The 12,362-nt window shown below is 40.1% G+C and overlaps 1 protein-coding gene across 3 annotated transcripts in view; it reads left to right on the plus strand.

Annotated features, from left to right (window-relative positions):
• Positions 1–916: 916 nt before the first annotated feature.
• ndrg3a (ndrg family member 3a) overlaps positions 917–12,362 on the plus strand; it is a 51,671-nt gene continuing 40,225 nt past the window's right edge. For all 3 annotated transcript variants that reach the window (XM_008410544.2, XM_008410545.2, XM_008410547.3), the window contains exon 1: positions 917–1,077. The gene's annotated coding sequence lies outside the window, so the exon portion shown is untranslated. The remainder of the gene's footprint in view (positions 1,078–12,362) is intronic.

Genomic DNA, 12,362 nt, shown 5'->3' on the forward strand with positions numbered 1-12,362 from the left:
CTGCACTTTCATTGTTACTAATGAAAACTTCTGATTATTTTTATTGGAAATGTGAAAAATGTTTAATACGCTTTTAAAGGTTATTTCCAAAAGGAGCTTTTAATCTGACAAATGATCCTCATTGGAATCCATTTGAGTATGACAACGTAGCCTATTTCTGCCACTTTACTGAAGAGTTGGGTTGACATTTTGTTTTTAGAATTGAGATGCTGAGTATTTATTTTTGCTTATTCCCGTTCATTTTTAACATTAATCAGCAGATGTGATTCCAAAACTCAGTTTCTCTGAAAGTTCGAACTCTACATAAAGCCAATAACACAATTTTTAAAACGATAATGCCCATGTTGCTTTAATAGTGACCTTTAAATCATCTGCATTGTCGGGTCTAGTCTTTGTTGGTTAAACCCAATAAATTCTCAGTCGAATAAATGTACTATGAGCCTAGTACAAATTTGAAGAAGTAAGACATAGCAGTGTTAGTTAATGTATTTCTGGTAATCGCAATATTCAGCCACATTGTCTCATATCTCAAAATTCTCTAATATGGATTGTAAAGGAAACAACACTCTGAAGGGCCAGCTTTCTATAAGATAAGACGATAAGACTTATACATTGAATGTTTTTTTTGTTGTGGTTCTTGCAAAGTATTGTAATTTCTGAGAAACTAAATCGGCGTTTCTTTATTTAGCTACTAAAACTATTAAAATTAACAGAAACAGCCCCTTGAAACATATCAATGTATTTGAAATGGCAAGTCATGTGCGAGCTTTCCTTTTTAAATTGAGTTGCTGTGATTTTAAGTGCGCCTGTTCTTCCGAGCGGAGTGAGATCTCCTGTTTCCTCCTTTTATCTGTGTTGCTGTGCCGCCTCCTCTCATTGGCTCCTCCGCTGTGTCTCCTCCGCAGCGTGTAGTTCCGCCCACAGTCACTCAGATATACAGGCTGTCGTGGAGAGGAAGCGACAAGCAGAAGCTGCTTGTTTTCTACAGCTCAAAATATACATTTATTTGTTGCTATTCAGCAATTTATCAAGCGGGGAGTTAACGTTAATTCACCGGAAGCTCATTTCACCGACGAGGTAAGTGTTATGTCCGTGTTTACCCAGGAACATCTTCAATTTAACCACAGTTACAGATGTGCCCGATGCTACAGGCGGATTACCTCAGCTTTCTGGATACAGTACAGTTTACTCTGCTCTTCGTCTATATGTTACCCTGTTATTTTAGGCGAACTGCGTTCGTGGTGAAAACGTCAAAAAGTCCCAATTTACCGCTTAAAGTCACATGTTTGAACCCCGGGAGGGCTGAAATGAGACATAGTGGAGGGGTTCAGTAAGAAAAACTGCAGTTGAACTGGATCGAGTTCGAGTGCTGCTCCTCTCTCACAGAGATGCGACATTAACACACTCAGGAGCTCGTTTCTTTATTTTTTTATCGGGCTGCTAAGTAGGAATGTATATATATCTGTTTGTAATCGTGTACGAATTAAATTAGCTTTAGTTTTTACAGGAAAAAATGGAACAAGGCCTGTTACGATGCGTTCACCTTTTTTATAAACCGAGCTAACAGGTTATGTTTATGACAACCTCTTACAGAAACACGTTTCCCAGCAAATGAGATTTTAGCAGAATACGTCATACAACTTTAAAATAATAATAATAAAGAAACATAATGAATGTAAACCTCAAAATAAAAGTTCTCACTAGTTGGTTATGATGGGATTATACGATCACGATGTTTAGTTTTCTTCTTTTTGTGAAGAAGAAAACAAAACAAAGTTTTGATCTATTTGTGTAAGAATTAATTATTAATTTCACTGCTAATATCTATCATTATCAAGCAGATCAGCTCACTGCATTCACACGTCATGAACTCCAATGTCAGCAGGACAACACGAAGGTCACACAGGTGGCAGGGTCAAAAACCACCACGTGGGCTGACCTCAGTGTATAGTTTGAGACTAAAACCACAAGACACACACATAATTTCACTTATCTCTAATTTTATTGAAAGATGGTAACACTGAAAGGTCATTGTGACCTTTTTTTTTTTTTTTTTGCTTACTTCTTCAAATCCATTTGTATTCTTCAGTCCGTATTTCATCATCACGCTGTTTGAGTCATGCTCTCTATCTCCCACGGCCTCCTTAAACGCATCACATGGTTAGCAGAGAGTGAGTAGTGTGTACAGCTTACACAACAAGCAGCAACCATGAGTTTGTTGACACTCGCAACATTAACTGCTGAAGACCGTTGCTCCACCTAGAAAGGCAACCAGATAACAGATTAGCACCAAAGCTGGCGTCTTTCCACAGGATCAGGCTTTCCGGGGTTATAAGAGGTTTACGGCCATGTTGTCGAAGTGTGTTGGTTGATTATTACACTGAGAATCCACTGCCATACCAACAGGACGGTCAAAAGTTGTTCATTAATCCACATGTTGTCCCCAGGGTGTTTAATTTTGTTTGAAACATTTTGCTTTAGTGTGTTAAGACTGAAGCAACAGGACCCTACATAGAGATACACCCATAAGATATTATTTTTAAGCTTTTACCTACTTAAAAAAATTCTAGCCAACTCAAATTTGTCTATAAAAAATTCTAAGTAAACGGCATAAAAAAAAAAGTTCCCCCTATGAGCTGTTATTAATTATTTAAATAAGTAGCAATGGTGACATCACACTACACAACAGACTTCATGAAAACTAAATTGTTATCGATTTGGGGATTATATTGCAGGGTTTAGCGCTAATAGTGTCAATAACATGACTAAAAACATCAGCCTCCGTTTGCATTCCTGAGATTATGCAGATCCTTAGCTTAACTTGGAGATTTCCAAAAGCCTCCCAGTGTTTATAAATCCAGCATGTTCCGTGACAGAAAAAGGCTGAAGGGTTCAAAAGAACGAAACGGAACGGGTTTGCTGGCCGGCCTTGCTGTTGTCTGCCCAGCTCCACTCCAGGTTGAGTCACTCCTTCAACTGGTGAACGAATGTCCTCAAGGCAGGGGGGCTAATTATTAGCTGGAAAAGGTATGAGACGACCCATGATAGAAAAACATGCTAAAATTGTGAGATGAGCAGCAAGCTGAAGTTTGGTTGTCTGAGTTGAATTGAGTTAATTTGTGGCAGCAGTCAGGAAAAAACAGCTTCCCTTCAAATTGCTTTCAAAACAATTTGAGTTTTTTCTGACTTTATCTTAAACTCCTCACTAGGCCTGTTAAGATAACAAATTTTGCTGGATGGTAAATTGTCAGAAATTATTGCAATAAAAATATTTTTGGGATGATTTTCAGCTAATGTAATGATAATGGAATAACAATGCAAGAACACCTAGGCCTGTTGCAATACATTTTACTGGATGATGAACTGGCCCAGAAATTATTGCGATAGATGGTAATGTTGTTGTTTTGAGACCATTTTCAAGAAAATGGTCTCATTTGACTAAACTGTCATTTTGTTCACAACACCCCTCACTGGTTATGAAAGATAATTTAAATATCCAAAATAAAAGCCGTAAATAAATGAATTATGAATTTTCTGTAAACAAAGTGGCTCTTCAAAAAATATTAATCATCAGAATGGAAATTAAATTAATTGATTAAGTTCTTATTGCGACAGACTTGCCACTCACCGATACAGAAATGGCAAATTTTTAAGTCTTCTCACAGTAACGACTTCCACACAGAAGAGTGTTGCTCCTAGTGCAACCTCATATAATCGGCATGGTGCATTCATTGCTCAGAAAAAGACGTAGTTTTCTGAGTTTCAAGTCGTTGAACGGCACCAGTCAAGTTTAAGATCCACAAATTACGGCCCCATCTGTTTCATCTGTTCACTTCTGAGAATAATTCTGCCGCCCGGCCCCTCTTTGTCACAACAACACAATCCGTGAACCATGTGAAATAATTTCAGGATGTCCGCATTAAGCAAAACCAATATTAAAGCCCTTTCCAGCTCGGATTACAACGTAAACTTGATGTATTGCAGGGATTAGCGAGCACATAAAAAGGCAGAAATGCTCTTGTGTGGAAGAGGATTCCTTGCAGCTGTGGCGGGGGATGAATGTCAGGCCGTAACACCCAGCGGAGGGATAGAGACAGTAATTAAGCCTCCGTGCTGACAGTCAGTCTGCCTTGTTTTTTTTTTTTTCCCACCTCAGCTTTTGCAGTTTCTAAATTCAGGCTGGGCCAAAAATCAATTTTGACCCAGAGAACCACACCTGTAACAGGAAGGCCTGGTCAGACCTTACCGTTGATGCTTGCACAGACTCTAAAGCTGCTGTTTGAATTATAGTTAACAAAAAGTTACATATTCTCTAATAAATGTTCAGCTGCAGTTTTCTTGACGTTTTCATATATCTAAATAAAATTACTAATTCAAAATAGAAACATGTTACATTGTTGTTTACTGTACAACATTTCATATACGTGCATTTAAACTGTAGGTTTGACTTTGTTTTCTCATAAACGTCATTAAGTCATAATGGCTTTTTAGTCTGGCTTCCAAAATAAAATAAATAAACTAATAAAAACTACTACAGTAACTGACTTTTCCTATAATCCTGTTTTGTATAAAACTGTCTGCAACATATTCGGAAAACAGGAAATTGGAATAGAGTCATAAGATATTGCAATAAGTTTTGCGATTAAACCACCTTGTGTTTGTTTAATCACAAGGTGGTTCAAATTAAAACCTCATCCAACTGGCCAGTTATGTTATTGGCAACCAGAGTTTGGTTGAGTTCCTTTCAGACACAATGAAAGGATCCAATCCCAGCTGGTTAATTTATGAGATTTTTCATGCTAAGCTAGCTGATGTTGCAGATTCTGTTGCTCCTAAACCTTAGGTGATTTTATCACCAGTACTTTGAGGTCTTTATTGTACACATTCTAATTTTTTTGATGTTCGGGTCTTTATGGAGTGAAACTGACTAACACCAAGCTGCTGCTGGACTGGAGAGCTCATTCAGCTGCATCCGAAGAGCACAAAGGAGCGTTATCATAGATCCTTCCTCCCAGCTCCTCTCTTCTAAATCTTCAGTGATTCTCATTTTTAATAACACCTCCCCTCTTATCAATTTTTATCAGTAATATCAGTTTTTAAGTGCATATGGATACTTAGTGCTTTTAAAAATAAAAATGATCCTACTCTGTTGCACATTTGTTTAGATTGTAATACTAAATTTTTTAGTAACCACAGAGTATTAAATGTTGTAAATTTTACAATATGGCATGCTATTTTTAATTAAAGTTTTATATATTAATCAATTGTCACTTTTCGTCTGTTACAGCAGAATTTCCCCCATTGCTGGACTACAAAGGACATTTCTTTTGACCTACTTTATATTAGCCGTTACTTAGTCAAGCTATCTGAACAATTGCAACCGCTGCTTTAAACACAAGTTTCTAGGGATGCACCGATATGAAAGTTTGGGCCAATATTGGTACATTAAGATACACCAATAAATGACTAATATCAGCTGAAACTGATGTTGGCGCTCATATATTGTTCATCCTTGAAAGTTTCTCTTTCTCATAAGCAAAGCAAAAAAAGTGTAGCAGCAGGTGGGGGAGAGGGGATAGTTCACTGGTATTTGTGAGAGCTTCCATCATGCCGCTGCTCTCTTTGGCGTCTCTTTAAAAAGACAGAAAATGTAAAAAAGTTTTGATGCAACTTCTTAAAACTTTGATATACTTTGAGTTGGGTTACTGGCTCTTCTCTGGTCAGTTTCTAATGATTAGATTTACTAACAGGTCACCGTACAAGTCCATGCTGACCAGTCTTCATGACGTCAAGACTACAACCAGTTTCAAGTTGAGTTCTTCTCTGACCTTCTCAAAAACAAAAATGCCTGCTATCGTCATCATCTACTCAGTTTGCCGTTTGTTTTTCGTCATGAGAATAAGGTCAACATTGTTCTTTATGTGTCGGATGTCAGCCGGACCCTTCGCTCTGCACAGGCGCAGCACATTTGTAACTAGAAGTCATTTGTAATCTAAGATGTTCCAAGCTTCGAGTTACAGCCAAAGCGTTGCTAAAGCAACGGACACTACCTCTTCCAGGAGAATATATGTCTCCTGGAACAAGACCGGCTGGAATTTCAGACGGCTCCAGAGGTTTCTTTGATATTGTTATTTGATTGTTGGAACAATGGGAATGCTGAGTTTCCTGATGGCGAAGAAGAAAAGCGAGGCAATGGCTCGAATTGTATCTGAGACGGTGTATCTTGAGTGAGGCAATAAGGAGAGTCTTTGCATTTCATCCGGTGGAAGGCTCCCCTGCTGGAGCTTGGGTTCTGTCGGTCTCCATTTTCAGTATCGGCTGCAACGGCAGCAGGTGGGGGTGGGGAGAAACAAAGCTCAGGTTTTAAGCTAGTTGAACAAAAACATTAAATCCAGGACTCGCATGCCGCCCAACACACTGCCTGGGAACTTTTTCACACATTGTCATGCTGCAACCACCAGCTTTGATGCATTTTTTGAGGTTTCATTTAATAGACCAACACAAAGTAGAGCAGGAATATATGTGGTTAGAAAAAAAGTTGATTTGTTGTTCCACCTGTTTTCTGTGTCCATACTATAAACACAACCTCTCGCGGTGTTCTTTCAACCGTGGCTTTTAACACTATAAACAAGCATAATAAAAAAAGAAGCATTGTATTAGTGACAAAATAAATGAAAAGTTGTTTTTCAGACTAGAAATTAATGTTCCAATTGTTATTAGTTAAGGACAGATGTAAACGGGTGGGTTTTTAGCCATGACTTAAAGAATGTCAGCGTTTCGTCTGTTTTGCAATTTCTGTACTTTTGTTCCAGGTTTAGTGGAACGTAAAAACTTAATGCTGCTTCTCTGTGTTAGGTTCTGGTTCTGGGAATACAAAACCAGAAAACATGAGCGATCTGGAAGGTTGATACAACAGCAGATATTTACTGTATTGTGGTGGTAAATTGTTCAGTGATTTATTAACTAAGAGAAGTATTTTAAAGTCTATTCTCTGAGCTACAGGGAGTCAGTGTAGGGACTTTAGAACTAGGGTGATGTGGTTTAAGTGAGAATGCAGCTGTCTAATATTAGGCAGGCATCTAAAGACATCTCTGCCTTGCATGTTGCAGTAATCAATGCAACTAAAGATGAATGCATGGATGATTTTTTTCCGGATATTGCTGCAAGATTAAGTCTTTTAATCCTCGAAATGTTCCTCGGGTGATAAAGGCCAAGCTGTCTTTATGTGACTCTGATGGCTCAGGTCTGAGATTAAACCCAGATTTTAGGCCTGATCATTTTTTTTAACAGTAACTGCTAAAGCTGTGTTGACTCTTGATAGTTCTTCTTTGGGTCCAAAAATGATAACTTCAGTTCTGTTTCTGTTCAGCTGAAGAAAGTCTTGCAGAGTGAAGTTAAAGGGGCATGAGTACTTCTCCAGAGCCTGATGTTTAAAAGTGATAATGTTGCAAGAGCCTCATATAAAGACTCACTGACCCGCGTTGCGGTGCGCTCATCCTCCTGAGGGATTTCGTCTGACCCTGCCGGACGTTGACTGTTGGTGTTTTGAAGACGCTCTCGCTGAGGCCTCAGGTTTCTTTCTGCCCACAGAGAAAACGTTCACACACAGTTTCACTACGAGGCGGTAGATCTCTCAGGAGGGAGTGTGAGCCAGGACTTGCAGATTCATGTGTGTGTCTGCTAAGGATGGGTAGGGCTGGACGATGTTGCTGAAAAATGTATCACGACATAAGTATTTCATATCAGTTGATATTGATAATTATTGCCAAACTGGAACCCTGACCTTTTCTCTTTTATCCAGACATTTCACTCCACGCTGTTGTTTATTTTTAAGCAGTTATGATTTGGTCAAAAACTTCAACTGCTGGTGCCCACGTTATTCAACAGGTTGTTGCTAGGTAACAAATGAGTGAGTGAGTGAGTTGATGCCACCAATCTTGCTTAGCTTGCCTTGAGAGGTTGAGCAACAAAAGCATTTTCTCTGTCTACGTCCCCCAGAGTGCTCCGATCAGCCAGTCCTGATCGGAGTGAAATTATTGAAGATTCTGTCAGACAAATTATCTATTGATATCGACCACGTGTCTATCACCACATACATCTTTATTGATTTATTCTGCTGTCGATGGATTTATCTCCATGGTTTATATTACTCTTTGTTTCCGTACAGAAAGCTTCGGCTGCCTGTTGTTTTCCAAATGTCGGATGAAGTCATGAAAGCAGAATGAGTTAATGTAAATGATGTCTGAAAGGTTATTTGAGTTCAGGGCCGCCACCAGCTGAGCTTCGGATGGCGTTGGGAAGGAGAGGACAAGGCGGAGGGAGGGGACCTCCTCTTGAGTGGTTGCCAAGGACACTCAGGACCTCCACAGCCAGCGTTTGCTAAAGGCGGGGCGGTGCAGGAGTGTTCCCGGCGTTTCTCTGGAGATTGAATTGTCAGTAATCAGTCACTGTGACAGCCAGGCTGACCACACGGATAACTCTATTAGCTGAAGGCGCGTTCACGCGAGGAACGGCCTTCCCAGTGCTGGTTCTCACACTGAAATATGACGTGTTGGGATGTAAAGCTCTTCATGTTCTCACAGACAGCTTGTCAGTAGAGGTATCACTGTGTTGTGTTCATGTTTTATTGAAGCCTGTATCTCACGTTTCGGCCCATCTCGTCGAGCACTCTCTGTCTCAGTTGGTCAGTTCGTGAGCAGGGTTTACAGATGGCCTCGCTGCTGTCGCCACATCTGCCCTTGTCTGACCGCGCTCTGCGGATCCTGCTGGGCTCCTCTGCTCTGGAAACTGCACTCCTCACATCCGCTGGCTACACACACACACACACTCTGAGTCTCTCAGACACTTTGTCTTTGCCAGTGCTCTCTACATGGCCAACCATGGCTGAGGAAATCCCGACAGACCTGCAGCTCGCTTAGTGTAGCGGCGGAGGGACAGGTACTCTATTAGCAGCTCTGAGTGCAGGGCTGACAGCGGCAGCCATTCAGTTTTATTTATAGCTGAATAGAAGGAGGGGCTCAGCCGGGAGAGGCGCATTCAGCTGGGCTCAGACCTCACTTTCACCTATTAGAACAGAGATTCTTTTTTTGTTTTTCTTTTTGGTGTTTTTGTTGGCAATGTTCTTTTTTTAGCAATTATCTGCACCTGCGTTTTTTACCCGTTAGCAAAAGATGCATTGCTGAAGAATTTTGTGGCCAATTTCCCATCTCTAGTTTTTGTAAAGACTTATCTGCCAATACTTATTTTCATCCAATTCTTGGCACTGCCAACTTGCAGGAAGAAGCTGCTGGATCTCTGCATGGAGTTTGTATGATCTCCCCATGCTTGCTTGCACACTCTTCTGGTTCTCCCAAATTCCTCCTGCTGTGCACATCAATTCATATTAGGTTAATTGGTTTCTCTCAGTTTCCAACTGGCCAGTGGACCTTCACTGGACAGACGGGGTTGAACCCAAACGTCTATCGCTTTGTTCATACCCCAAATCAATGGACTGTAACTCCACCCTAACCATACTGTACCATTGTCATATGGAGCTACAGGTAAAGGGGATGAGGAATGGTATGGTATCGGCCACTTTTACAATGGAATCGGACAGAATAGCATACCGAACTTCACCGATCCATGTCGTACCGCTCAGTGGAAACTAAGCATTAAGTTTAAGTGTGTGTTCATGATTGTTTGTCTCAGGTCTGTAGAAATAACCTCTTTAACTCTGAGGTTGTTAGTCTGGTAGATTCAGTTTGATCAAAATTGCAACATTTGCTATATTTTCAGCTGGCGCGGTTTGCTTTCACACTACACTGTATCAAACAAACCAAAGTCTTTGAGTAAACTGTTCACCCCCTTGTTGTGGTGGGGCTGCACCAAGAACCACTGAAGGAAATAACATGAAAACACTGAGCACAACTCCCTCCTTCACAAAATGCAAACAAAAAATGGAGTGGCATGAGATTTTCAGCAGTTGTAGGTTTTCTATTTTGTCTTTGGTAAAAGACCACGAACCATTTCTTCTGCAAGCGCTGGAGTTGCGTGATTGTTTTGGTTGTTTTTACCCAGAATGCCTTGCGCTAGGAACATCTCCAATTCCAACCTGTTCCATGACTCACTGAGGTTGAGAGATCAGAAGTGGAGTGTTAGAGAATGTCGACTTCACACAGGTTTTCCTGCTTTCACACCCCACTGCCAAATGGTAAAGTTGTAGATGCCCATTGTCTTCCAATCTACAGGTGATCAACCCATTTTCTATCCATCTTCCTAGACCTAACAGAATTCATAATCCCCTTTAAAAACACTTCAAGCTGAAATTAAACTGCATTCTTGTAGGTTTTTTTGCAAGGACCAAGACAGTAGGGGGTTTAAATCATCCCACTGCTGTTGTGCCTCTGAGGCACCATGCGAGGGGTCACATCGTCAAAACACACTGACAAACAGTTTAGCCAAAAGTTATGAATTCATTTCAATTCCTCCTTTGATTTGACAATGACAGCTTCATTTTTGAAAATCTAGAAAATTATTTATAAACTGTGAGAGTAAGCTTAGAGAGGGCATTGTCTTTATTCCTATGAATTGGCATTTTGTTGCTGCCCGCTTATATTTTATCCTGGTAAACAAGACAATTTGTATTCATGCACTTGAACCATGGCATACTTCCTTTGTAGTTGCATTTCTTTCCCATGTATAATTGAGTTAAATTCCCGTGAAAATATTCAAAATGTACTCATCATTTAATTCATTTGGGATCGTGATACCTCTTTTATTTTTTGCAGGGGCTCTTGACTGCTTGATTTTAAAAAAATTAAAAAAAAAAAACCTCTTCAATCTTAACAGGATAAATACTTTTAATTTTTCTGAAAGCACACTGTAAGTACAATATGAAAAATGAATTGTAATTGTCTGTTGACAAGGGGGTACTGACTCACCCCCATGTTTCATGTTTTACGTTGCAGTCTTTGGTTACAACCAGAGAGCCTCTGTGCGCAAATCTGAAGGACTCCCATAAAATTGATATGCAACTCACTGCAGAAATTGTCCTTTTAATCATGCATGAAGTTGACTAAAATAGAATTCTTAGTAACTTTGTGAGGCCGTATAGACGGATGCACTGAAGAGGGATGGACAGGAGAAGTCTGACTCACATCCCAGCTAAACCCTGCCGAGTCCGCAGCTGCTCCGTGCACTGCCCTCTCTTTTACGGGAATGATGAATAAATAGTTTCCAGTTTGCTGGTCTGAAACATCGCTCCGCCAGTGGAAGATATTGGTGTCACTTTCCGAGTTTGTATTGGTATAATAAAATAAGCCTGCCACTGGAAATCATGGCCTACATTTTGGAAAGTATGGCATTTCAGAGAACCTTCCAGGTTTTCTGAAGCTTTCTCTCATTGTGCATCTTGTCCAATATGATAATTTGAGGGATATGCCATTATGAACAAAGTCCAACTCTGCTGTTTTATGATGGAGGACAATTTGATACATAAGGGTCCTTTAAATTAATTTAAATCTTTAGAATCTCCTAGTAATGATTTTGGTGTTTTACAGTTTGTTGCCCAGTGTCGTAAGAAGTGTGTATGGATGTACTTGCGTGGCTGCAGTGAATACAGGCCCAGTCTGCTAAGGTCATGTGCTGTTTAGATGGATGAGAGCATCCGAGGCTTTCCCCAAACATGGCTCCAGTTCTAAGTGATTAGAGGAGGGCCTCCCCTTTGGCAGGCAGTGCAACCCAGAGTCCGTGATGCTGTGCCAGTTTCTGTCTTTGCTAATGAACGAGCCTTTTCCTCGCTGATACGCATACAGACGTTACAGTGACAGATGACTTGTATGGATTTTTCTTTCTTTTGTTAAGACATGCAAGTACAATTAGACTTTCCAGTGTAAAATTTAATAAGGGGATGTCTTATGTAGAAAATACTTTTGTGTAGAGATTCTCTAAACTCATTTTGAAGACGATGTGAACTTAAGCTGTTACAGCTAGAAACTACGGATCAGGCCCCAAATCTGGGAGTAATGATGGACTTTGACCTAAAACGTTCACAGACACATAAGAACAGTTACAAAGTCGGCCTTTTAACACCTGGAGAGCACTAGGATTAAAGAACTAATGTCAAACAAGATCTAGAGAAACTCATCCATACATTTGTATTTAGTTGCATTGATTATTGCAATACTGTCTTCACAGCTCTGCCTAAAAAGTCAATACCCTTTATAGCTTAATAAAAATAAGAAAGTAGAGCACATCACCCTGGTCTTGAAGTCTTTCCACTGGTTTCCTGTAGCGGAGAGAACATTCTTTAAGATACTTTAGTTTATAAATCACTGACTTTCTTACAGCACCAAAATACATTAAAGGCCTGTCGTTGTATCGCT

This window comes from Poecilia reticulata, chromosome 5, assembly GCF_904066995.2.
Source record: "Poecilia reticulata chromosome 5, P_reticulata-male-v2, whole genome shotgun sequence".
Classification (NCBI taxonomy): Eukaryota; Metazoa; Chordata; class Actinopteri; order Cyprinodontiformes; family Poeciliidae; genus Poecilia; species Poecilia reticulata.